The sequence below is a fragment of the Sitodiplosis mosellana genome, unplaced genomic scaffold (assembly GCF_009176505.1).
Source record: "Sitodiplosis mosellana isolate CC-2019 unplaced genomic scaffold, AAFC_SMos_1.0 Smas_scaffold_6197, whole genome shotgun sequence".
In the NCBI taxonomy this organism is placed as follows: domain Eukaryota; kingdom Metazoa; phylum Arthropoda; class Insecta; order Diptera; family Cecidomyiidae; genus Sitodiplosis; species Sitodiplosis mosellana.
Genome location: NW_022601438.1, coordinates 2,913,715 through 2,940,487, shown reverse-complemented (window position 1 = coordinate 2,940,487; position 26,773 = coordinate 2,913,715). Strand labels below are relative to the sequence as shown.

At 37.1% G+C, this 26,773-nt stretch overlaps 1 protein-coding gene across 6 annotated transcripts in view; it reads right to left on the bottom strand.

Moving 5' to 3' along the window:
- Positions 1-26,773, bottom strand: part of LOC129577253 (probable nuclear hormone receptor HR3) — a 121,198-nt gene that overhangs the window by 82,152 nt on the left and 12,273 nt on the right. For 2 of the 6 annotated variants that reach the window (XM_055463975.1, XM_055463979.1), the window contains exon 1: positions 7,408-9,956. The exons of the other annotated variants lie outside the window; for them this stretch is intronic. The gene's annotated coding sequence lies outside the window, so the exon portion shown is untranslated. Of the gene's footprint in view, positions 1-7,407; positions 9,957-26,773 lie in introns of those variants that run through there. 6 annotated transcript variants of the gene reach the window in all.

Sequence of the window (26,773 nt, the reverse complement as noted above, 5' to 3'; positions counted from 1 at the left end):
AGAGAGAGAGAGAGAGAGAGAGAGAGAGAGAGAGAGAGAGAGAGAGACGACGACGACGAAGGAAATAGAAAAAGGTTTCGATAGCAAATAGCAAAGCGATTATATGAAGATGGGTATATATTTACTTTGATTTTGACTATTACGTTATGTACAATCTGGGTGTTATGGAAATGCGATGCAATGTGCATGTGTTTTCTTTGCTTTTTTTCTGCAAAACACGTCTCTGTATTCAAGTATTCATTCTTTCAATGTGCTAAGTATAGAAGAGAGTGGTTGTTGGTTGGTTGATTGCTGTTTTGTTGTTGGTGTGCTTAGCTTTGACATCGATGGAAAACGTCCACAAGTGGAAAAATGCGCTTGATGCGTATGATGCAAATGGATTTTCCATCGAGTTACACACAATCTCGAGACAGTCCGTTGCCAGTGTGTGAATGAATGCAGCGCTTGGCAATGCAGGTTTTAGAAGAAGAAAAAAAAAACATCAACACCGAAACAAGAGTAATGGATGAAATAGCGCGCGTGCATCGAATGAACGAACAAACGGGCGAACGACTAAGTGCTAATGCAATGTGTTGGATGCATTTCGTATTGTAGAGGCAAGCCAGCGTGAAACGGGTGCAAAGAACAACATAAACCATACATAAAAGAAATGGCTAAACTAGCAAATGGCCATACAGTCAAAACACACGCGCACATCGAGAATATTGCGAGGGAAAAAGCGCACATAAACACACACTCACACACAGCCAATGTGTGGCATGGCTAAGAAGAAGAATAGAAGAACAGCAATCGAATCGAGTAAAAGCCAAACATGGTGTCGTATACTCAATGCATTACACATTGGAAGAATGTAGGGCGATGACTACAAAATGCAACATTTGCACAAGTGAATAGCATATTGGAGACTAGCCTCCTATTTTCATCGATGTGCTTGCTGGCCTTACTGCTGCTGCTGCCGCCGCCGCCGTAGCTTGTGAACCGAAGCCGCAATATCCACATCATTGTTACTTTTGGCAATGCTGACGATGATAATGATACCTTGGACAAAAAGCGTTTCCATCAATGTGTCTAACATGCCATCATTTGCTACATAAACATTCATTTTATTCCGTTGCCAACGGCATTTTACTTCATTTTTTCCCTTCTTTCTCTACCGAAACCCACATGTATCACACAGACACACACACACACACACACACACACACACACACAAACACTCACTCACACAGTCACATCGAATGCTGTGTGAATGGGAGCTTCTGAAAAGCATCAACGGATCGGGCTTCAACTCTATGAATGAAAATCAATTCGTGTTTCTCCCTTTTAAGTAGGATATCTCAACTCTATGGTGTATTCTAAACAAACAATCCAAGTCAAACTTTTATCGGAAACTTTTCGACTCGAACAGTGTCATTGCAAGCACACTGACTGACACCCTCTTCAACGGCACCCGCTTCGATGTGTTTATTGTGGCGTGTGTTTCTTTCATTTAAATATCCATAAATAACATATTTGTCGCAGTTTTAATTCACGCCAACTGTTGTTGTTCCCTTCACGTTTTCCTGCTTGCACATTCGTTTTTGCCCGCTGCTATCGATACATTTCGATATTTTTACGTGTTGTACACACTACATTCAATGAGAGCAAGAGATATAGTATGTATGACAGTCGAGCAATTGCAGATTATATACATACACATGTGGGGCGCTATAGCAATATTCATACGGCACACAGGTTCATGGGTGTGTATGTATTATGTGAAAGCGCATCGTTTTCGCACACACAAACAATGGCAAAAACACTGAAAGACGTCTTTACAAGGGATTATGTAAGAGGCGAAATGTGTGCGCGCGAGCAAGCGATCGAGCGAGCGTAAACCAACCGACCGACCGACCAAACCGTTTTCAGCTCACATGGCAATTGCAAAGCAATGGTATAAGTTTTGTACTTAATGGAAAATATGCATCATCGGTTACATGCTTTAATACATAATAATAATTCTAGAGTCATCGCTGTCACAATGTAACATCGTTCGTTCGGTTGTTCGTTCGTGTCGAACATCGTGTGTTATTCGTCCATAGCGTGTGTATGTATGTGTATGTGTGTAAGTGTTTTTTTCGCTCTTCTTTCGATTTTATATTATAGCGTCGTTGTTCGTTCGTTCAAGTCAATGTGATATGTGTATACGTTTCTTTGGTGTCATTTTGGCCCAAACGATAGCTTCTTCGCTCGCGCGCGCACCACTCTACTGCACTGCATTTCACTATTAATATTCTAGCCGATTTATTGGCAGCAGAGAGCGAGCGGGAAAGAGAGAGAGAGAGAGAGAGAGAGAGAGAGAGCAGCAAAAAATATAAAGTGTGTGCAACGCGCGCGCTTCCCAAAACATTTCGTGTCGTGATGATGTTTTTGTGCATTGCGCTTTAGCATGCATTCACACACAAATTGTAGCAAAATAGCAATAATAAATGCTGAAAATGAAGAAGAAGTAGACGAAGAAGACGACGACGACAATGAAGAAGAGAGAACGAAAGAAAAAAAGACGAATAAAATACAGTATCTCTCTGGTCGACTGTATCGGGCTACTTCAAAAGGTGCCTAAAAACATACGCTCTGCGGTACCATCGAGATACCGTTCATTTTTCTCATTTGCAATTGCATTCGCAACGTTCAATTCCCGCATCAATTCTCTTCTACTTCGTTCGTTCGTTCGTTCGTTCTTTCATTTTAATGTTGTGTGTTGCGCGCACCTTTTTATTTCTTGTCTAATATATTGTATCGGTTGGCGTATATGTGTTTGTGTGTATACATCGAATGTTTGTATCTCTTTGAGGTGCATTGATTTGTTTGTACACGGGTGCTGCACATAGCACAGCACAACACATAACGCACTGACTGCTTTTGCCTGTGATTCTTTTTTGCTGCTGCTGTTGTTGTTGTATTTTTTGTTCATTTGCCTTTGTACGCGTGACACATATAAAAATGAGTGAATCGCATGTAAACGCAGAAGAGTGTGGGTAATTATTGCAACACGCAATGGATACCGAAAGAAAAACATAAGCCCGAAGAAAAGAATCAGCTACTTGCTCAGCAAATGAAAAGCAGCAGGAGAGAAGAATAAAAAAACCTGAAGAAATATGTGCATAATGGGGAAAACAAAGTACGAGGAAGAGGATGACGGTGATGATGATGATGATGATGATGATGGGAAACCCGGGAAATGTGAAAGAACAAAGAAATGCAAGCAACTTTTCTAAAGAAGAAAAAAAGCTGCCACATTCAGAACTGCGGTGAACTTCTTTTTTTGACCTGTTTTACGAGTTGTTTTACAAGCTTTCCCAAATTAAAAGACACACGAAAAGATATAACCCTTCCGCACGCGTTTTGCACAAGTAAGAAAATAACTGAAGAAAAAAACGGCGGGGAAAATAAAAAGCACAGACGAAGATGACTCGGCGTATTTAGAATACACATGGACTTTGACATTCGAGCCACCATTTTCGAGCATTAGATAGAAAGAGAAAATGTGCTCAAGAAACAGTAAAAAATATAAATATTATGACGGAAAAGCATGAAGCAATGCAATTAGAGAAAAAAATAGCACAAACCACACGCATGTACATTAACATGCACATATTCAAATCGCAATCAAATCAAACAGAGAGAGAGAGAGAGAGAGAGAGAGAGAGAATAATACCGTTTTTGATAACGGTGTTCGGGCTCACGTTCATGCATGTATCGGCGTTTTGCCTGCGCTCGATCGAATCGCGGTCTATGAGTGTCGAGCGCACGCCACATGAATTATGTCATGTGTTCTCTCTCGGTGCATACACACACTCATACCCACTTGGCATCTATGCGAAGCGATTCAAGTGAGAGAATACGTTAAACGCATATTACACACTGTTCTCACTCGTACATCGTACTGCGACTCTGTTACTCTCTCTCAATGTGCATCTGTGTTTCAGGTGCTGCTATTTTTCGCCACTTCGATTTCGTTAAACTGTAATTAAATCACGGTGAGTACATGAATCGCATTTCAAATTGGGGTGAGCGCCTGAGCATTCTCATATATGTATATATATTTAATTTGTAAGCTACTAATTAAAGCCAATTATTTAGACTTAATTTGCATAAATTCACTCGGTGTCCGATGCATTTGCACAAGTTGGCAAATGTTCCAACGCATTGCTAACATAATACGCTTGCTTAAAGAGTGAAACGGGGGAGCAAACAAAACACAATGGTTGTGAGCCGACGAGCTCAATGAACGAACGTGCTCTCCAGTTAGGTTTCCCAAAGAGCTTGCTGAAGAGTTCAGTTCAGAAAGTCTTTTGTTGTGAATTGCGAAGCAAAGGAAAAATAAGAAGAAGCAGTTGACAAAAAAAAGGTTCCGTGCAAGCAATATGTGCTCAGAATTCCAAGCTATTTTGCCTAATTGGTCGATTGGCAGAGTGCAGAAAAGAAACGATGAAAACTGTGAACACAGCAAGTGTTGAATTCTTTTGCGAAAAGTAGTACGTCGCAAAATAGTGCTGTCATGTGAAGAGGGTGCACCGTGGCACACACGGATGTAATGCACTTTGGCAACATCAACGCATGCGCGCATCGATGCGTCTCACACACGAAAAAAAAAACCAAAACAAGACCAATTCAATAAGGAAGAACAGCATATGCGGTGTTTATCAATCGGTCACCCAGTCACACACAAACACTCCTTTCTTTCGCTCTAATTCTTTCTCTCTTATTCTTATTGTCACCCCCATATAGATGTGAACGTGAGCGTGGCGGCCGTCAAACGATAACAAAAACTCAATTCAGCGAAAACAATCAATGCCGGCCGAAGTGTTTTAAATTGTGATACACGTATATAAATATTTGACGCTGTTACACACATATTTTATTGCCATAAACTCTTGTCGCCACCGCCGCCGCCAACACCCGGCTTTTGGGCTTCTCTGTGTTTGGTTCGGCTCATTTCACGCAAATATTCGCGGAATGAATTAAAACACAAATGAATGATGAATGAAAAACAGATGCATTTCGATTTCCTTCTTCTACTGCTGCTACCCGCTCGTGTATAGTTGAAATTAATTGGCTTTAAATTTCCATGGCCCAGACACATTCCGTGTGTCATATGTCAAATTCTTATTTGACATTCGTGCAAAATTATTTTCCACTTTTTTTCACTTAGCATTCTTGTCCTGAAATTGCCGTTTCATGTGATAAAAAAAAGGAAAGGAATGAGACAGAAAAATGTGAATTGAATCTCTCTCTCTCTCTCTCTCTATGTGTGTGTCTGGTCAAACATTGCGAGAAAACAGGGAAAATGGTTTTGAAATAATTTGAAGTCTGACTGTGTTTACTGTTCTTTTTTTTTCTGGCGTAAAAACCATTTCAGAAATATTATGACAAGAGTCATCGAGAAATGAATCCGTCGCGTTTATTCTCTCACTAGAATTTTTCGTGTTTGCCTGGAACATGATGACTGTTTTGTGCGGTAGAAATATTTTCGTAAGCAAGATGGTTCAAAGTGATTGTAATTTTTTTTTTCCATAACAGTCATTTTCGAGAGTTGTCGTTGAACTTTTGCCGGAATAATAATAATAAAAAGAAAGAAACATGAAGAAAAAATAGTAAGTATTAAAATAAATGGCCAGCGAAACGAAGAAAAAACCATAGCGACGACAAATGAATTACAGCTAGCAAGCGAAAAAAAAATAACCAGATGAAAATACCGAAATTTCTTGTAAACATTTGTTTGACCGTTATGTGTAATAAAATAGCTGTTACATCTTCTTTTCTATCTGGCTCGTCTTTTTTTCATTCTTTCTTTCTCTATCTCTTCGGATGAATCATGGTTTCCGTTTTTTTTTCATGCTACAACGTTTTTTTCTTTCGTTCTTTCATCTTCAGATAACTGGCTTTTTCTCTTTCGCGCAGCTCAATTCATTTTGTACGAAAATACACCGAAGTGTTCGGTGTTGCTTTTTGATTGCAGACTCAAGTTAGAACGCTAAAGTCAGTGCATTTTCTTAATCGAAACAAATCGTCCAGATTGCGCGCGTATTTTTTTTCCTTTTGCTTCTTTTTCGTGCAGCTTGAATCATGAACTTGTGAAAATGTTCAACGTCTTTTTTTACTCTTTTTTTCTCTCTCTCTCTCTACTTTAGCCGGTTCTAAATGAACAGCAACAACAATAACAAAAACACGTTCCAGCATACACACACACACACACATACACACAACGATGCACATCATTCGAAAATGTTTGTTTATTGTTTGGTTCGTGTTTTCATCTGTGATTCGATACACCTTAATTTGGCGATAAATAATAACACACTCGTATACATCTCGTCATCGCACAAGTAATCGCGTTTTACTTCTATTTTTGTAATCATTCGCTTTTTTCCGATACAGTTTTATTTTTTCTCTTCAAAGAGCAATTCGGTTTTGTTATGGGAATGAAGAGAAGAAACATAAGAAATGGAAAACGACTTGAGAATTTGTGTGTACTCGTATTTTTGATTGCTTTCTCGGTGTTTCAGTAATGAACGGTATATCGTTGAATGGGTCGATTTGTTACATTTCGATTTGGCCAACCGTTTGATTGAATGAATGAGACAACGACCGTATGAGAGAGAGAGAGAGAGAGAGAGAGAGAGAGAGAGAGAGAGAGAGAGAGAGAGAGAGAGAGAGAGAGAGAGAAAAAGGGAGGAAAAGAATGAAAAAGCGAAGAAATTACAAGTAAAATGCGTCAATAGACTCTTCAAAATAAATTCGACAGGCTTTGCAAGAACTAACGAAACAATTCGTGGAAATTATGAGAGACCGAGGCTGTGTGTGTATGATGTGGCTGAGTTGAGTTTGGTTTTTTTTATAGACATATCAAAAGTGGGATAACTGTTTTCATGATTTCGGAATGCGATGCGTGAGATAACGGTACTGTCACTTGCAGAACAGTTATTGTTTATACGGAAGTAATTACATTTTTTCGGGACTAATATTATTTTTTTTGTTGGTTGTTTTGTGTTATCTGGCCATTGTTTCAGTCGAACGTTGAAAAATTTTGTGGACAGTATAAAAGTTTTTGGTTGAGTAAAAGTGATGATACATGGTTTTAATGACAGATTCAAGTTAAAACCTCTTTGGAGGAAGAAAAGCGAACAGTCAATCGGTGTGGAAAATGTATGTAAAGTTCGATCGTTAAATGAGCATTATCGACACACCATAATGTGTCTAACGTAAAATTCGACAATTTTGTTGGGCAATCGTGTAATCGTTTTTAATAGGTTTCGAAAAAATATTCCGGGCGTTCATTTTGCGGATGATTTGGCACGAATTGGCCAATTTTTCTTTTCATCCCGGTCTTTTTTTTTTCTTTCTAAAGCACAAAATTCCATTTACCATTCGAATGCATTTCAAATAAAATGCGGCTGCTTTAAGTCCTCCGAACGTTGTGAGAGTGGTTCGTTGGTCGCGTAGCACTAAATGAGTTTGAGGCGATTCGACGCTATTTCGCCGATTCAATTGACACAAAGATTTAATTCAGTGTGAAATCTAATTACGTTTTTGATTCTTCAGTTGCAAACAAGCAAATCCGGAGGGAACGGCCCTTATTCGCACGTTGTTTCTCTTTTTTGCTCGCCCGCTTTCGTTCAATGTTAATTGATGAATGAAAATTATGTTGGATCCACTGTGGTGAGTGCTTACTGATGATTATACCCGAATTACGGCGAGCTTAAAATCACTTCACCTATATGCAAAATTGCAATTGAGTGCACATGAGATTCACGAACCGACGTTTTTGTTGTTGTCGTTACAAAGGCACGATAATACACACATAAACAATTGCATTGAATACTGCGGTACTTTATTTATATTGGCAAAGTTCTCTGTGGCTGCTGCTCTGGAGAGAATTAAAAGCCGCGTAGCCTGGTGACAAATAATTTATGCACAAAAGTTCGTTCGCGCTTTGCAACCAGTTTCTTGTTCAACAGTAACAACAACAAAGATCGACGAGTGTATTATATATATTTTGAATAAGTTTATTGTTTTCACTCCGTGTCAAATTGTATAATATTTGGTTTAAGCATTCGGACGATCAACAGCAGAGAATTTCAACAGAAAAAAAATTGGAAAAAACGGAATTAAAAGAGAAAGAGAAAAAAATCGAACTCGAATCAACTTGTAAACATGCCTTTCGTTCGATATTATGTATGTATGGATATGTCTTTCCTTTTCTCGACTTTTATGCACTGTTCAGGAGAAATGTTTTGCTTCTGTTGTTTTAAGTGCTGTTATAGTATTTTGTCGCACACTTCGTTTAGTTTTCAGTATATATATATATATATATTTTAAAACCAGTGTTTTTATTTATATGATTTTTTTCGTTGCTTTATTCATTTTTTTATTGCTGTTTAAAATATATTTTATTCGCGTTTTTCTGCTCGGTGATACCAGTAATTATGATTACTCTTGTTTGTTGTACAATCACTTATTTTTTTTATTGTAGACTAAGACGCTGTTGGTTGTATGCTTTTTTGCTTTTTCTTCAGATTCGGTTCACGATTCACAACTTATGTTTGGTTTGGCTGTTTTTGGTTTCAGTATGCTTCGGTTATGTTTTTTTTTTCTTTCGTTTCTTTACGTAAAAATCACTGTGTGTCTTTCGATTAGTTTGCTGTAACGCGTGTCCATCTGTATCGATTTGTGAATGGAATAAATGATGCATTCAATTTGTCGACAACAAACATTCAATTATCGTTTTATCTTTGGATTGAATTGTTTTGGCTTTGCATGCGGCTGATAGCACCAGATTCTGTATGTCCAGAACAATACGAATTCGGCAATTGAGAATCCGTACTAGAGTGTAATTGTTATGCCGTGATCGCCACGGTTGTCATCATCGATTCCAAAATAAATGCAATTTCTTTGTCCAATCAATTATTAAATCCTCTCCACTTCTTCGTCGCTTTTTTTTTTGTTCTTTCCGCCAAAAAAAAAAACTTCACACAACGAATAAATTAACCCAAACTCAAAAATAAACCGTTTGCATGCACCGTATCACATGTCCGAATTCTAATGCTTCTTTTCACTGTCTCAACAATCTAAAAACACACACTTCACATAGTGCAATCATAGTTTTGTTTTTTTTTTGCCATAATACACATTATCTTGTCATACACAGTCACACATACACTTGAGCGAATGTGTGATAGATGTAAGTTGCACGCAGTTGCACGCAGAATTATAATTTTTCTTCTTCTTCTCCTATTATTGTGCTCTATGTGTGATCTAATTTCCGTTCTTTTTGATTTTGTTTCTTTCAGTGTAAAAATTACGCATTAGCCACTTCAATGTTTTGACACACAAATCAAGTGCATTCGCACACGATATATGTCCACTTGACCAAATATCGTCGTCGTTGTTTTCGTTGCTCACACTAAATTGTCTTTTCATTCGTTTCGAATAAGAAAATGAATGAAATAACCGTGTGTGTATTTGTCACTGCAAATTGTTCATTTTAATCGCATCTTTTCGATAAAATTTTCATTTCATAAATTTCTATCGGAATTTTCGCTAGCAAACAAGAATTAATCGACTGTGTGCGAGATGAAAAATTAATGATGAAAACAACAGAAAACGAAACAAATATCCACCCGGCACGTGTATGCAGCACTATTTTTTTTTTTTGTTCCTTTATCGTTTATACTGGCTTTTCGCTCAATTCGTTCACTGTATACCGTTCTTTTTGTTTCGGCGAGAGCATAGAGCAGCGCAGTTCGAGTACATTCATCAACAAAATGTATTTGGTGTGTGATTTAATGTTCGGTGTGATCGACACAGTGTTCGTTTAAAGACTGTGGTTTTCAGTCGTATAGCCAAAGCATACACAATTTTCCACTACTCTTTTCGTAGCCGTTGTGAGTGCCGCCGCGCTGCTGCTGTGTGTTTCGTAGCTGTGTCGCTATTGCTGTTGTTGTTGCTGCTGCTGCTGCCGCTGCTTTGCTTTGCCGTTCATTGTTGTTGGTGTTGTTTTTCTTTTCGATATGATTCTTTTGCTCTTGTGCGCGTTTGCCGTATATTCGCATGTGTACAGAATGCATACAATGGAAAAAATCTTTAGCGTACGAGTACGGTTTGAATGTTTGGTTTGAAACGACCGTTTTCAACAATTTTGAAAGAAAATTCTCAATATGGCAACAAGCCAATACGATTCAATTCCAGAAAAATAGCCAATTATAGTTAAAAATGTTAGAGAATGTTTTTTAACACACACGATTGTTCTTTTAAGACACACCAAAAATAGTACAGCACTTAAAGGTTTATATTTTTGTGATGTTCTCTTGTTTGGCTAAAGCTCGAACGAAAGTTGGCGCTGTGTGTGTGTGTGTTAGTGTATTGGGTCGCACGCTATGCGAATGAAGCGCACTGTGTGTTGTGGATACATTCGGACTGCATGAATTGAATACACCAGCCCATCTATAAAAGAACCAAAAACATTTGTACCAGAAGCACTGACAGTGCCAAACAGCAATAGAAACAACAACGGCAACAGCAGTAACAGTAACAACAGAGCAGAGCAGAGCACTGTATGAAATAATGTGAGAGGCGCACCGCAACGCAATCAATCCAATTGTACATAAGGGCACACGAACACACATGTATGTGCATTGGCACAGTGGCTCTCTAGGCACACTGCTGCCGCTGCTGCTGCATGGATGGATATTTCGGATTTAATAGCGGAGCTATGAAATAGACTAGTTCGCAACGGTTTTTACCGTATACATTGGCATAGAGAGAAAACAAAATACCGACAGAACCGACAACAAAACGACAAGTACAGTACGGCCACGGAATCTAATTCTATACACACACCAAACGCCGAATGGATATAGAACGGGCAACAGCCGCAGCAGTAGAGTGCGCACTTTGCGATCGCTTACACGCTCGCATGCTCTCTTTCTTTCCGACACACACAAACACCGTGTGTATGTGCAGCGAATGAGCAAGTGTGGATCTAACGTCTAATATATAAGCAGCGAATGAACCAACGAAAAAAACAAAAATTCACTCAATTCTATACGATAGAGCACATGAACCAAGCAATTGCAGTACATATCGTTGGCCGATACGAACATATGCTAATACAATTATTATTATTAAACAATTACTGCGAATAAATGGAAATGATGGTGCGAGCGAGCAAGCGAGCGGCGAGCGAGAAGCTAGAAAAATGAACTGTATCGACTTTGTTGGGCTCTGCTCGAGAATGGTTTTTGTTGAATGGTTCAAGTTCTGTTTGTTGTGGGCATGATCGCCCTATTCTGTTCTCTCTCCATATGTGTATGTTATAGTCGATTTCGTTGTTGTTGTTTTTTTTTCGGTTAATGGTTAATGCGGCATATTCTCTGCCTTCATGTGTCGAAGTATGTACTTGTATGATTTGAATATCTGTGCACATGAACAATGGCACATTGCATTCCATATCGCATATCCAACTTTTGGTTCTATTCATGGCTATCGTTTTGCAAATTGAATTGTAAAATACACACAGACATACACACAACGCACTCGCTCTATCTCTCTCTCTCTCTCTCTCTCTCTCTCTCTCTCCGTATACGTATTTCCAGCAAACGCCATCGATCAAAGCAACAGCAAAATTCATACATAATTTATTTGGCTAATCCCATTGTATACCCGAACAAAAAGCCAACACACATTTCGGTGCTCTGTTCGTCTGCTTGTGGACTTGGCTTGTAATTCGCATTTGATATGCATTCAAAGTTGATAGACTTGACTGCGCTCACTGGCAAAAAGCCTCTAAGATGCTCCGTACGTGGATGCAACATTTAACAAGCCGAAACATTTCGTTTTATTCATGCAACACCAAAATTTTTAAAATATTTTTTCCATCATAAATGCAATGATATGGCGTTTAGCTGCGAAAAAAAAATTGAACATTCAATGTAGAATAAAAAAAAGGACATGGCATTTCGATCGCACAATTTACTCGATAATAATCGGTTCTTATGAACAAAGTACCGTTAAATTCAGTGAAAGAGTTTGTATAATGGCTCGCTTTTTTATCAAATCAAAAAGCATAAACGGATTTTAGCTTCTGTTGTTATTCAGCGATGCTTTGTCCAAGCAAATAGTTTTCGGCCCGATTTGGTTACACATCACATACGAACGAACATTCGGTCGGTCAAACTGTGTGTGTATTTGAGCGCGAGCGCACGAGTAGGTGGCTTTATCGGTAAATAAGATTTCTTGGGAAATGGATTCATAAATTGGACATTGGGATTGGGTTCATCGATTTTGATAATGATATAATAGTGAAATAATCCAGAATTACAAAATACTTGAACGAACAAAAAACAATCTAAAGTCTTTTGTTGTTGTCGTCGTCGTCGTTTTGTGTTGCGTCTTTTTCTGTCTATTGTACATAAACATGTCGTGGTTTGTGCGCGATCGCGGTCGCGCTCACTCTCTCCGATGTATACATTTCCATCTAATATTTATTCGGTCAATAGAAGCAGCTAATACCGGACCAGCTCCACGATTGATTATATCACAAAAATGTACAATTTATAGCGGGAGGCTCTTTCTCTTTCTCTCACTCACTATATCTCGCTCCCTATTTTCCATCGAAAATACAAGCTGACCGTCGCACACACACAAATACACACACACACACACTGACCGCGTCCGATGTATGTATAAAACTAATAAATATATTTATTATTTAAGTTTAATAATAACAGCTCGCGGTAATATGATAGTTATAGGCTCTGGCATTTTTGTTGTTGCTGTTGGTTTTGCTTCTTTCTCGTAACATTTCCACACATATTTTGTACTTCGCGATGATGGACTCGATTGATTGCAATGGCCGTAAAATGAGCGACAGAAAAGAAACGAACGGAAAAAAGTAATAAAAAAAAACCAAACATACACTAAATTTATTGAAGAGAAGCAAAAGAGAAAAAAAATTACATACACACTCATCCACCGAAATTACATTAGAAAAATGTGTTCGATAAGCGTTTGAACGAATAACGGATGAATAGACGAAAAAAAAATCGCATAGTAGCCAGGCAAAATAGATTCATTTAGCGTGAATAGAAATATGGAATATATCAAGAGAAAGGAAAGCGAAAGAGAGAGAGAGAGAGAGAGAGAGAGAGAGAGAGAGAGAGAGAGAGAGGGAGAGAGAGAGAGAGAGAGAAAACACCCAATTGAAACATCGACAACGGGCCGCAAAATGTATTGATGAACAATATTACATCAAGCGCACAGATAAACGGACTATCTGCATGTACATTGCTAGCAGTAATATGATTCAATGGGCCGATCATTATTATGAGTAACCGAGGTAGCGAGCGCGAATGAACGGCTTACATATCGCTGTGCATGTAAATTGCAAGTTCGGTAATATTTTGTAAATGCTACAACACAATGCTGTCCGTTCTTTAGTGCAATGAAATTTTTTCAATTAACGTTCATAAGACACATGAAGCCTAGCTACTGTTTGACGCTCTTTCTCTTTTTAGCTGTTTGGGCTCATCTACTGGAGGTAACATGCGACAACGAAAACAACAACAACAAAACGGATCGATTATGTACGAATCATCATTTGCAATTGCTTAAACAGAACATTGATCGATTTCGCATTCACAAAAATCCCAAATCAACGTCTGCAAAAATGCTTCGATGGCACTAAGACGAAGAAAAAGATGCTCGACACAGTTTTAGATATCATAATTTAATTTCGACTAAATCAGGTTCATATAATTGTTTTTTTTTTATTTATTGTACTCATCTCTATTCTGTCTACATTTCTCTCAAGCCATTTCTTTTCTTTCTCCGTTTATGATTCAATGTGCACACTTTTCCGTTCCGTACTCATTTCAAAACGTGAACGTGCTAGCGATCATTGAGTTGAGTGCACTAAATAAATGCATTTAAAGCAAAACTACTTTGGTATAATTCAAGTTGCAATTTTTTTTTTCCTGTTTTCGGTTGGAAATAATCGTGCAAACGCAGCAGAGATACAACGTAACTGGAAGTGAGAAAATAGAGTGAGAGAGAGAGAAAGAGAGTGGGAAAGGGGGAGAGACAGAGATAGCGAGCCAGCGAAAAGAATAAAACACAAGAAAGAAACGGTGCAAGATGAGCGATCAAAACAATCCACAGACAAGTCACAAAGAGATAGATAGATAGAACGTGGAAAACAAAGCTCGAAATCAAAGAGTTGTGTGTTTGTGTGTGCATTGCACAACTGATATGGAAGACAATATTAGTTTATCGTTATCTCATACACATAATATTTCAATTAAATTTCAGTTTGAGTTCGTTATTTCTTCTTTTTATTTTCTTGCACTCACCGCTCGTTCATTTCGCAGCTCACCAATTAAAATAGTAGTAGTCGAAGTGAACGGAACAGCAACGAAAAAAACAAATAAAAACGATGTGCTTGATTATAAATTTGTTGGTTTACATTGTTTATTATTTTTATTAAATTCTATTTCGTAGTAAATCATTCTTCTTCATTTTTTTTCTCTCTATTCCATTGTATGTTTTAGGTTGGAGTATTGTGTGCGTGAATGACGACGCATGTGGAACCCCTTTTTTTCTTCATTTCGTTCGTGTTCCGCTCCTTTGTGCGCATTTTGAGTGCAAGAATTCAATCCATTTTCTCGAGGTTTTTTTTCTTCAAATGTCTGGTTCTTGCGGTTTGTCGCTCGAACGCGCAAAAGCACAACGTTATCGTGCGCCCGTTCATCTAAGATTTGCGGATGAAATTTGAAATTGTGCGCATATTAATGGCATCCAAGCACATATTTTTCAGACACGCATTCGTTCTAAATGCTTATACTCGGTTTGTTCGTTTTTTTTCTCTTCTTTTCTCGCTTCATTTGCTATTTTTGGAATAATTAACCTAATTCGTTATAAATGGTATAAAGAAAAGCTACTCGGCTATTTAGCTAGCTCTGGCTCTCTGTTAACAATGCGTAATTCTTGGCTGAATGCATTATGCGTGCATCGTTTTTCTTCTTCTGCGATTCGTCTTTTTTTTTTTCTCTGTTCGTCTTCTTTGCAGAATCCAAAACGAGTTGCCTGCCGAAGCTACGGAATCGCATTGCGAAACAAACTCAACCAAAACTTTTTGTCAGCGATCAATTCAGTCCCTATATGCTTGTGATGTGTGACCAGTACTGAGTGTGTGTGTGTATGTGTGCGCGAGCGCGCACACGCCTCAATAGACAGTTCACTTGAATTTGTAATAACAAACGGCAAGTTCGAACTTTTTCCCAATACGACATACGCAAGTAATTAATTGCGTGTAACAAAGTCCAAGTCAGTTGACAACGACAACGACGAAATGAAAAAAAAAACGGCCTGACTCTATCAAATTCGGTTTTGTGCAATGTTTGCATTGGACTTTTTTTCGTTGTTGTTGTTGGTTGCTGTTTAGTTTTTAAATAATACTCTTTGACAGTCGATCGGAACGGACATGACACAACTTGGGACGGCTTTAGTGTGTCCAAACGCGCGATAACGCCTTTTCATCTTTACATCAGTTCTTAGGCGATACAGATAAATTCTTTGCATAATGAATTTGAACGGGAGCCACACACACCAAAATATGCACAAAAATCTGTGTCGAATCATAATGGAAAAACCGTTTATTTAGATGTTGTTCTGGTTTTTTTTTTTTCTTCTCTCCTTTCGATCCACCTTGGGTATCTGCGTGTATGTATGTATTATATTTGTCTAATTTGCATCAATTTTTTTTCTCTTGCATCATTTTGCTCGTTTTTAGCACTACATGAAATGTAGAGCTACTAATCGGCTCTTTTTTTTCCTAGATACTTTTTGAGTGTTGAAACAAATTATGGTGAATTCGAATTTTATGCTCATATTATTTATTTAATTTAAACCAAAGGCAGTATATTTCAAAAAAGAAATTAAACCAAGATCTTTTAATTCATTTTGCAAATAAATATATTACTTCAAAGTTGATTAAATGAATGTCCGAGAATGAAAACGCAACTTCTATTCACAACACATATAAACAAATATATATTTCAAAGTGTAACAACAAAAAAGATTTTTTTAAAGTGTAACATCGGTATGTAGTAAGTGTAACAACATACCGATGTTACACTTTGAAAAAATTCGATTTTGTTGTTTCATTTCAATAAATTTTTTATTTTTGTTTCACTTATATGTGTTGTGAATAGAAGTTGCGTTTTCATTCTCGGACATTCAAATACATTTCATGTAGTGCGCCAAAAAATAGTTTGTTGTGAAACAACAAAATAGATTAAGTAACTAAAATCTCAAGAACGCAGAGCGGAGCAAAGCGACACTCTGTGGTCTTGTTTTTTGTTTCGCTGCGGCTACGTAGAGTCAATGCAAACATTAAATATATCTGCCATAAATGAATATTTTTGATGAGTTGTTTGTCTATTTCGGCATTTGTTCGAGAATCAAGAACCATCATTTTCTGCACTTTGCACAAGTTCTCTTCTATCGTTTTTTTTTTTTTTCATTCGTTCTGTTCAAAATCAATTATATACACTTAATAATCCTCGTGTTATTCGTTTAATGAATGTGTCTGTTTGTTTGTGTTTGCGTCGTGGTGCACACACGCATTTCCAACGCTTTTTTTAATTCACTTGCAATTTGTGCATTTATGATATGCACAAAAGTTAAAGTGAACATTTTCGCCACGCACACACAGAAACAGAATAATAAATGGAAATGGGTATATTTATGTCATTGGGCGGTTGCTATAGTCGATATGTATGCGCACCTAAAACTCTCTTCAGCTCGAGACTCGAGTTCATATGGGGTTTTGGACTTGAGTCAAATAAAATGGGCTCTGGTTTCGTTTCTTTTTCAGCAAAGAAAATGCACGGGGTGTGTCATCAAGGATTGGCTTTTTCCCAACAGGATCTTCAGTTAGGCTTCTGAGAATTATTGCATCAAAAGGCATAATAAATTAGCCGAATTTTTTTTTCCATTCTTCTTTCGTTCTGAAAATTGTTTTCATCAAACGAATGAATGAAAGAAAAAAATCAAACCAAAAGCCATGGAAAATGAACGGTGGACAGAAAAAAGCAAACGAGTTACGATTGCGCGCACGGGTGCGAAAGACCTTCGAGTGCCTTGTTTGTAGCTGCTGCTGCCATCGCCACTGCTGTATGTGTTTAGTGTGTGTGTGTGTGTGTGCATTTTTTTCTGTATTTTAGCTATTCTCTCTCTATAATTTTTTTTCATTTCATTTTGGTTTGTCGTCGTCGTCGTCGTTTGCCTTTGAATTTGTGTGTTGCCTTTTGCACACACAAAATGAATAAAAAAAATCGAATCGGCTAAATTAAAGACAAAAGCAACTCTTACAATGAGCTTGGTGCGTGTGTGCCTCACGATGTGTTTTCAGAAAAAGTGCGCGCGAGAACGGCTCCACACACATATTCAAGTGCAATTGTGTGTTTCTATGCATGTTTGTTCTCAATCGCGGCCTCCATAAATTACATCGCATATTGATTAAAGTATCGTTTGTAAAGGAAAAAAAAGTAGCATTGCACACTGCAACTAGTGCGATTCCACAGCGCCCAGTCCAATTGGCTATGGGTTTCATTCACATTTTGATTTTGGCTTATGAACATTTTGGGTAATATGCATTCTTTTTCTGTAAAAAGAATCTATTTCATCTCATTCGCATCGATTTTGGATGTCAAAAGACTTTGTGCACGCCAAAACACAACTCACCTCAAGCGCGACTGTAATTATAATTTTTATTTCTCTTCGTCTTTGGTTTCGCGCGCGCAACACTCTGCCAATCACAAGTTTTCGATCATTTTCGATCTGCAGTATCGAAAAATAGAGGATTGAGAGAAAGAAAAAATATGAGCTACGTTTTTGAACCCACATTCTAAATTAGAACAAATCTATTTGAACGTTCGTTTTGTTTGATTATGTCGTCGTCGTTGTTGTCGTTGTTGTTGTTGGATTTTTTGTTTATTGGTTTTGTCAACCGTTACAATCACGCAAAAATTGAGTTCACAATTGAAAAAACAGACATTAAAACAGTCTCTCTCTGTGACAACCGATTGAAAACGTATGACTCGACAACGCATACGAACATAATCTTCGTCTGAATATTGACACAAGATAATATACCAAAATCTATAATAAATACTAAACAATTAACCAAACAGAACCTAAATTAGACTCATAAAAAACAATGGGCCAATACTTTGGCAAACGGCGAGAGAATAAAGAGGGGAAACTGTTCCTATCTCCCTCCCTCTGACTGTCAAATTTAGACTGATTAACAGATTGTATATATTGGGCGAAAGGTACGCGTACACACAACAACGAAAGTGGTTTAGATTTATTTGCTCATTTTGGTATCATGCAACATGACAGACCCAAAAAAATAAAATAATAACGATGAAGCCGAGTCAAATCGACTTCGTCGACGACAACAATTTTTCTTGCTCATTTTTTTTATTGTTTAAACTGATGATTTTTCCACATTATTTGAATAACTGCTACAACATTTTTACCTTAGTCGACACTTTTTTTTCTTCTTCTTTCTTTTGTAATCATTTTGCTTTTGCTTTTGCTTTTATATTTGTAGAAAGAAACAGAAAAAAAGGCGACTAACAACAGTAGCGGCCAGAAAAAAAGTCACTTGAACTCAGCGGTGTAAAGTACATTGGTCTCATTTCGATTATGCTATTAAATAAATCTAAACAAATCAAAAAGTGTCCGAAACAAACAACAGCAACAACAACAACAACAACAACAAAAACAACGGAAAAAGGTAGTATATAGAAATTGAATGGAGAAAGACGTGGAATAAACAATGGACACATCATACAATTCGTTGGCAATGTTGCTGGCGATTTTATTCTTTGAAATCACACTGAAATGCACGAAAAGAAAAAAAGACGAAAAAATACAACTACTTCAATTACCGATTGTTCTTTTGTTATTTTGTTTTTTTTTTTTTTTTGGCGGAGATTGCGTATGCGTTTGGGATTGAAATTTTACGTGAAAATTATGATACGCCATAGAAGAAGAAGAAAAAATCAAAGAAAAAATCCATCGCTTTTGGAATTGAAAAATGATGATTGAAGATGTGCCAATCGTTTTAAAGACGTCCATAAATTTAACGCCACGAAATTATAATTTGGAATGGCTTCGAAAGAGAGCCAAATAAAGAGTTGGGCACATTTGCACTTGAGGTTGACGCTAAATCAATCACACACACACACACAAATAAAAGAAAAAAAAAGAAAAGAAAATGTGTGTACCGTCCAACAACAACAACAAAAATCAGTCAAAGAATTTATATTCTAATGAATCCGTTTACGTTCACTCGTTGAGCCATGTTGGCCTTGAATACGAAAAAAAAGATATTTTGCACCGTGCACGGCCTATACATTTTGATTGGCTGGTATTTTGCTGAGTGGTTGCCACTTGCAACGCACACGCTCTTCCAACGTACACACACGATCGCTTCAAAATAGCGAAGAAACAAACGAAAAACCACACACAAAACTGCATTTCTTGTTACGCAACGCATTATGGTAATCGTCTATTACTAATAGATACACGTACAAATGCATCCACAGCCATTTGGATTCGCTGCTCAACACGCAATCAAGTAGTGCGACAATTTAAAAGCGCATGATAAAGCCAAAACTAGCAACAACATCAACCAAAAACAACACACGAAAGAAGAGAAGAAAAAAAAAAACCACAACGAATACAGGCAAACTCGCTGTATTTATGGGTTAAATGAATTCGACAAGAAAGAATTGCTTTTATGCGAAACTTGACATGACACACACGAATTAATGAGCCAAATCGCACGCGCGCGCAAAATGAATTCTAACAAAGCAGCAACGACGAATACGGATAGTTCGAATCAAAGAGAGAGAGAGAGAGAGAGAGAGAGAGAGAGAGAGAGAGAGTGAGTACCAAGTTGAAGAAACTACTTGAACTGGCTAAAAAGAATTGACGTGCTAATCAATATTGCGTTGATTACGGTTTGTAGCATTGATAATTAGGTCATCAATTGTAATGTTACCTTTTGAGCGAGCGAATGAGCGAGCTCTGTACAAAGATCTCAAGTATCATTGGCATGATACTGGTGGCTCTTGGTATTGCAGCAGTTTGACTTGATTCTTTCAAATGGCAACAAGATGAAGAGAAGAGAAGTGAAGTGCACACACACCATGTACAGTGACATTATTCAGTGCTTACGCACTCACACTGATCTTTTTGGATTTTAATTCTCATGTCTCATCTGCGATCGCCTTCTTTTTTTCGGTTTAAGCTGCAGACTTGTCTACAACGACGCACAAAAAAGAAACATCAACGCAACTCAAGAGAAATAGCAGCTCAACAACAACAAAAACCGAATTAAACAGTTTTCTTTTGTGTCTGATTTACAAACAACAAACCAACGGTACTATTTCTCAATCTTGTAAAACTTGAACAATTGAAGATTTTGTGCTGCCTGCCATATTGAGACACAAGAATATACCAAGCCTGAAGAGTAGTGTCTGGCCGATGAAATGGTAAAAAAAAACACAGAAACCAACAACCAGAGAATAAACAAGCGGATTTACAGCAAAACGGTAATAGTATCACTTTTTTGCGCAACGCACTAAAAAACATTCCCGAAAAAAATCATACACACACACACACACACCAGCGACACAACGAATCATGACGATAACAAAATGAAAGAAACACTCTCCGTTCGAAAATGCCAAATAGTGACGTCGACGAAAATAAAAACACCAAACATATACACCTTTTTTTGTCTTCGATATGAAACACACATATCGCATCCTCTGTGAGCCGTAAAACTGCAATTCGATCCAAATATTTATTTACTCCACCGTTTTCATTGTTAATTTTTTTTTTTTTCGAATAAAGACCGTGTTTTTTTTCCTCTTTATATAACGAGAGAGAAAAAAAACCTCACACAAAATAATAAATCGTCTTTTAAAGAGAGGCGAAAATGTATCACCAACCGAAGCAAAGACGGTACAACAATAATAATGATTACGCGTTCGCTACACCGTCTCACTGCACAAAGATTGCATTCGAAAAGAAAGAGGAATGAAACGAACAAAATATGTACGTCGATAGACTAACGCGTACATTTTTACATCGAAGATAAAGAAGAAGAAGAATGTGAAGAAAAAAATCGCATATGAAGCACCAGCACGATTGTCGATATAAAGGAAACGACACAAAATTAAGGATGAAACACAATAGCATCTCACATTGAAAGCAAATATTTTGTAGGTGAGTTTGCATTCATCGAGGGATATCGCTCAGGTAGAATAATTGTGTGTATTGTGTTGTACAGAGCAGCAGCAGTAGCAGCAACGCAGCGGAGAAAGATAATGAAAAAAGTGCGCACCACACACACACACACACACACATCAACAGCAAACAAGGATCAACATGTGTAGTACGCACATTACATTACTTGCTATCAGCATTTAATGTTTAAATGCATTGTTCGGTGCATGCAACGAATCGATAGCACAAAGAATGATACCGAATAACAAAGCATATCGAAAGCAATAAAATTCGTACGCTTAGCGATCAACAAACACTTTGAGCTGCATTTTTTTCAGCCACATTTTTGGCGTTCGTATTTTTTGCACTACATGAAATGTAGAGCTACTAATCTGCTCTTTTTTTTTTGTCTTAATACTTTTTGAATACTGAAACGAATTATGGTGAATTTGAATTTTATGCTCATATTTTTTATTCAATTTAAACCAGAGGCAGTGTCTTTCAAAAAAGAAATTAAATCAAGATCTTGCAATTCATAATTGAGATAACTGAGAAAATCTTTTTTCTGTACCTACTTTGTTGTAAATATATATCCTTCGTACTATGCAATGATAGGAAACTTTCTTAGTTCTTAAAACATACCAAAGAGGGCGCCAAGAGCTGTACATAGAAAGTTCCATAAGAAAGCGCCCTCTTTGTCAAATATCTTGTTGTTGGTCAAGAAAAAGTATGTATAGTTTCCTGTTGTTGGTACTATGCTTATAATCCATAGTGTTATTAAAAAGGACGACTTTTAATGATATGTTACTGCAAAATTACTTCGATTCCAAATATATTTCATGTAGTGCGCAAAAAAGTAGTTTGTTGTGAAACAACAAAATAGATTAAGTAACTAAAATCTCAAGAACGCACAGTGGAGCGAAGCGACACTCTGTGGTCTTGTTCCTTGACTCGGTTCTTGTTTTTTTCTTTAAAATAAAAATCGACAGTTAGATCGAGAGAATGAGAACCGTTTTTTTACCCATGATCTTATGGTCGATGTGTATGGCGTGAGATTTATTCTAAAAATTATTGAACGAATTTTTCTCTCATCGATAAATAACACCAAGTACCAAAGAAAACATTTCGTTTTCTGATCAGCAGAGTTTTTTCTTTCGTTCGTCTACACTTCAGAAATCGTTGAGAATGTGATCATTTGACGATGTGATGCGATGCTATTGTTATCGACGCTGCCTTCCTTCAGCTAAGAAATGTGATGCAATTTCCGCGCGACGTAACTCTCGTCATCGTTTTTTGAAACGAAAGAGAGAAAAAGAGAGTAAATTTCATTCAATCAAATCCGATTTATTGCACATTCTTCTTTGGATGTCGTATTTTCGACTCGTCTTCGTTTCATTTGATCTTATCGAAACATTTGTCTTTGGTTACTTTCATTTAACCGGATGTACACAAGAAATTCAAACCATTTGTTTTGAATTCAATCAATAACGGTAAACAAGTGAGATTGATTTTTTTTATTTTCGGTCGTACATCACGTTAAGATGTTTGTAATGAAAAGAATATAATTATCCGTGAGTGACACAATACACTCTCAAAAATAATAATACTACTTACACTTTTCGATACCAGCTTTTCGAATCGTCGGTTTCCCATGTGTGCGGTTACACAATAAGTTTAACGGTTCTTAGAAATGATACAACAGTTTCCTTTTACATACCTGAAAATAAAAAGACAAAGAAAATCATACAAACAATTATTCACAAATATCAACCGTTTGCCATTCAATTTCATTTTTCAATAAATAAATGTAAGTTTTTCGTCGGTTGTTTTTTTCTCTCTTTTTACTCAAAAGGTTAAGAAAACAGACAATTTCATATTTATCATTTGGTGCGCCATCTATGGTACACTAGTCGCGTTTCGAATTCGCTTTATTTGCTCATGCACCAACATGGATAGAAGTGGATAAACATTCATATTTGTTTTCCTCATTTCAATGCAAATTGGTCACTCGTTCGAATAATTAAATAGAAGTAAATTACTAATTTTCAATCTCGTATTTTTTTCACCAAATATATTCATCAAATAATTGATTTTCATTTATCAAACATTAGTTTGAATAATTTAAATCTATAAATATGTTCAGTTAAAGACTCTGTAATATGCATCAAATCGGCAAATTCATAAAAAATTTAAAACTAAATCGGAAATTGAAATTTTATTGCGTTTAAAAGCAGATTTAATCAAACTAATAAATCAGCCAAAAGTCAGTGATTTGAAATTCTTCGAGGACTTTCATTCGATTTCTATCGTAACTTTCGAATTGTAAACACGGTTTACAGTAAACATTACCACTTTTGAATTTGTTGAAAATAATTGCGATTGTATTTATTACTACGGAATATCTAAGAATAGCCCATACCCCGTTCAAAATAAACCAACACGATTTGATTTATCGGAAAATCGTGATGACACCTCACTTAAATATTTAATCGATTTCGCGGTGAATTCAACAACGCAATTTTGCCTTTAATGTACGCTCTGTCTCTCTTTTTCTTTCTCATTCAACCGTCAACATAAGCTGTGATGGTTCGTCATATTTTGTGGATAATGATGATGATGATGATTTGAATCAGCCCCGTATTTCTATGAATTCATCATGACCAATTCACATTTTCAAATTGAGAGAGAAAAATACATTTTTTTACCCCGATCTCCCTCGTCCAGTCCATATTGCAGAGCTAAGAAAAAACACATTCGCGTTTCTGTTAATTACAGTGACGCAATTTTTTTGAAAACCATCGAGTCTCATTTCCATTTTCGTTGAATAAACGTATGACGACAATTTTTTTTCTCTCTTAAAATTATTATCAATTTTCTGTGGAATTTTCGCGCATTTGTCATAAATCATCAATTATGTATCATAACCATTTCACCTTGTTATCGATTGTGTGTTTTCTATGCCAAGAAGTTGATTCTATTGAAAGCGATCGCATCACAGTCAAAGACTAACTAATTGAGGGAAAATGACAATGAAACATGATTTCGCTGAATGAAAATTCGACGAATTGGGATCTAATGCGAAATAGTTGCGCATTAAAAACAAATAATCATATTTTGCAAAGGGCGTGTCAACCATCGGTTGAAGTGAAAAGAAGAGAAAAAAAGCACACCAAATGGATTCTAGTCCAAGAAACATGGTGCTTGAATCATATATTTTTCTTTCCACGTTGGGTTCAAGTACAACGAACAACAAATGGGCTGTCAACTAAATTCCAACAATTTCCAAAAAAAAAAAAATCATCTCAATATTTTCTATCATGCGGCATCCGAATGGCTTGCACGAGCCGAAACGAAGAAGAGAGGAATGAAGAGAAGAAAAAAAAAACACACACAATGGAAAGGGAAAAAATGTTATCATTTTTACGATTTGCCTATTTTATGTACGATATCGACGTTATGTTATGTGTATGAGACTATCATAGAGACTAAAGCTATTTCAATGGATTTTCAACGGTGTGGCATACGGCGAATATGAAGAAAGCGCGCAAGAGAGAAAAGAATCAACGAACAAACGAACGAACTAACAGAAACAACAACTCATGAACACACGAAGAGAGAGAGAGAGAGAGAGAGAGAGAGAGAGAGAAGCATGTACCGTTATGAGATGTTGTAAACCGAAAACCACTAACAGACTAACAAAAATTGGAATTTGAAAAAGCTGAACGAAGAATAAACCGAATACGTGAGCGAACGCTATAGTCTTATACAAAGTATAAATAAACTAAACACGAAAAAAAGAAGAAGAAGAAGAAGAAGTAGAAAGAAAAAAACGAAGCACAAAGCCAACAGAAGTACGTGAAATAAAAGTCATCAATAAAAGAAGCTAAAAACATTGTGTGGCGAATGAAAAGAAAAGATGGAGTCGAGCAAACGTTAGACGGACGACTGGGTGAGAACGAGAAAGAGAGAGAGAGAGAGAGAGAGAGAGAGAGAGAGAGAGAGAGAGAGAGACATATATAGAGAAGTCAAGAAGATTCTGAAAAGTGCATATACAGCACATCATATATTGTATGGAGGCAGCAAGTATCGTCGGGGCACAGCAAAGAAAATGCATTTGGTATTGCATTTTGTGCTGTGCATGGGGCTTCAGAATGCATTTCTCTCACTCTATGCTTCTTATGTTGCATTTTGGGTTTGATGCGGTGGCTGAGAGTAAAATGAACGTGGATCTTCATCATCAAACTCTTTTTATCTACTCTTCGGATTGAACACAAGAGTAAAAAAGAGGATATTCCCAACTTTTAAATCACGTTAATTCGTTTTCGTATTAACTATATTTTTTTCTGTAGTTGTTGTTGTCGTTTCTAATCCGATTGATCCGTTGTGTGCGTGCAATTTCTTCATCGATGCTCATATTTTGATAGGTAAATGGTGAACATGCGAATGATGTCCAGCCACGAAACGACTAACCAATTTCAATCCAACAACAACAATGAAGAACCACAAAAAATAAATGATTTACGGCGTTGTTTAGGTCATTTAGGTTTATTTATAGCATTAGTCATTCGGTGATAATCTATTTTCGCTCGCATTACACAAAATGCACGCCGAAACTGGTTGGGAAAATTGGCGAGAAACTGATGCAATTGTTGTGCACATTTTCGTGCGTGTAAAGAAAAAAAGAGTTGTAAATACCGCGCGCAAACTTGCGATCGCGCCCAACTCATACGAAACGAAAGAACAAAAAAAAAGAACGAGCAAGCAGATAATTAAAAGGCATTTACAATTCTCTATCATCATCGTATGACGCGACGACGTCACCTTATCGCATTGACCGAATTTATTTTCAATTCGTTTGTGTTTAAAACAATTGAATGAACAAAACACAGTAACAACACCGACGACGACGGCGACAAACGGTTTATATACGATTCTGGGCACACTTTACATTCGATGGGATCTGCGAAATGATTACTGCTGTTGTTGTTGTTGGGTGCATTCGCGTTTTATTGTGTTCTGTTCTTCATCATCATCATCATCGCCGTCGTCGTCGTTCCTCTTTCTTCCGTTCTGGTGAACGAAGCTTTCTATTGTCAGCAACGTTCGATTGCAAATGCATCGTGTATTGCTATCGCGCGGTGTTGCGTGGCAATTTTACAGCGTTGAACATGTGTGTTAGTGTTTTGAGTCTTGAGTTGGTTCTGTTTTATTTTTCCTGCAATTTCTAGCGGTACATTCGTCGTAAGTTATGTTACGAAACTATACAAATATTACCGTTACACGGTTGTTTTCTTCTTCTTTGCGCATAGAACGAACAACGAGCGAATGAGCAAATACACAGAGTGAGCTGAAAGTGTGCTTGGCTCGATGATTTTTTTTCTGTCTTGAGTCTTTACTTCTGCTGGTTTTTTGCCTGGTTTCCGCG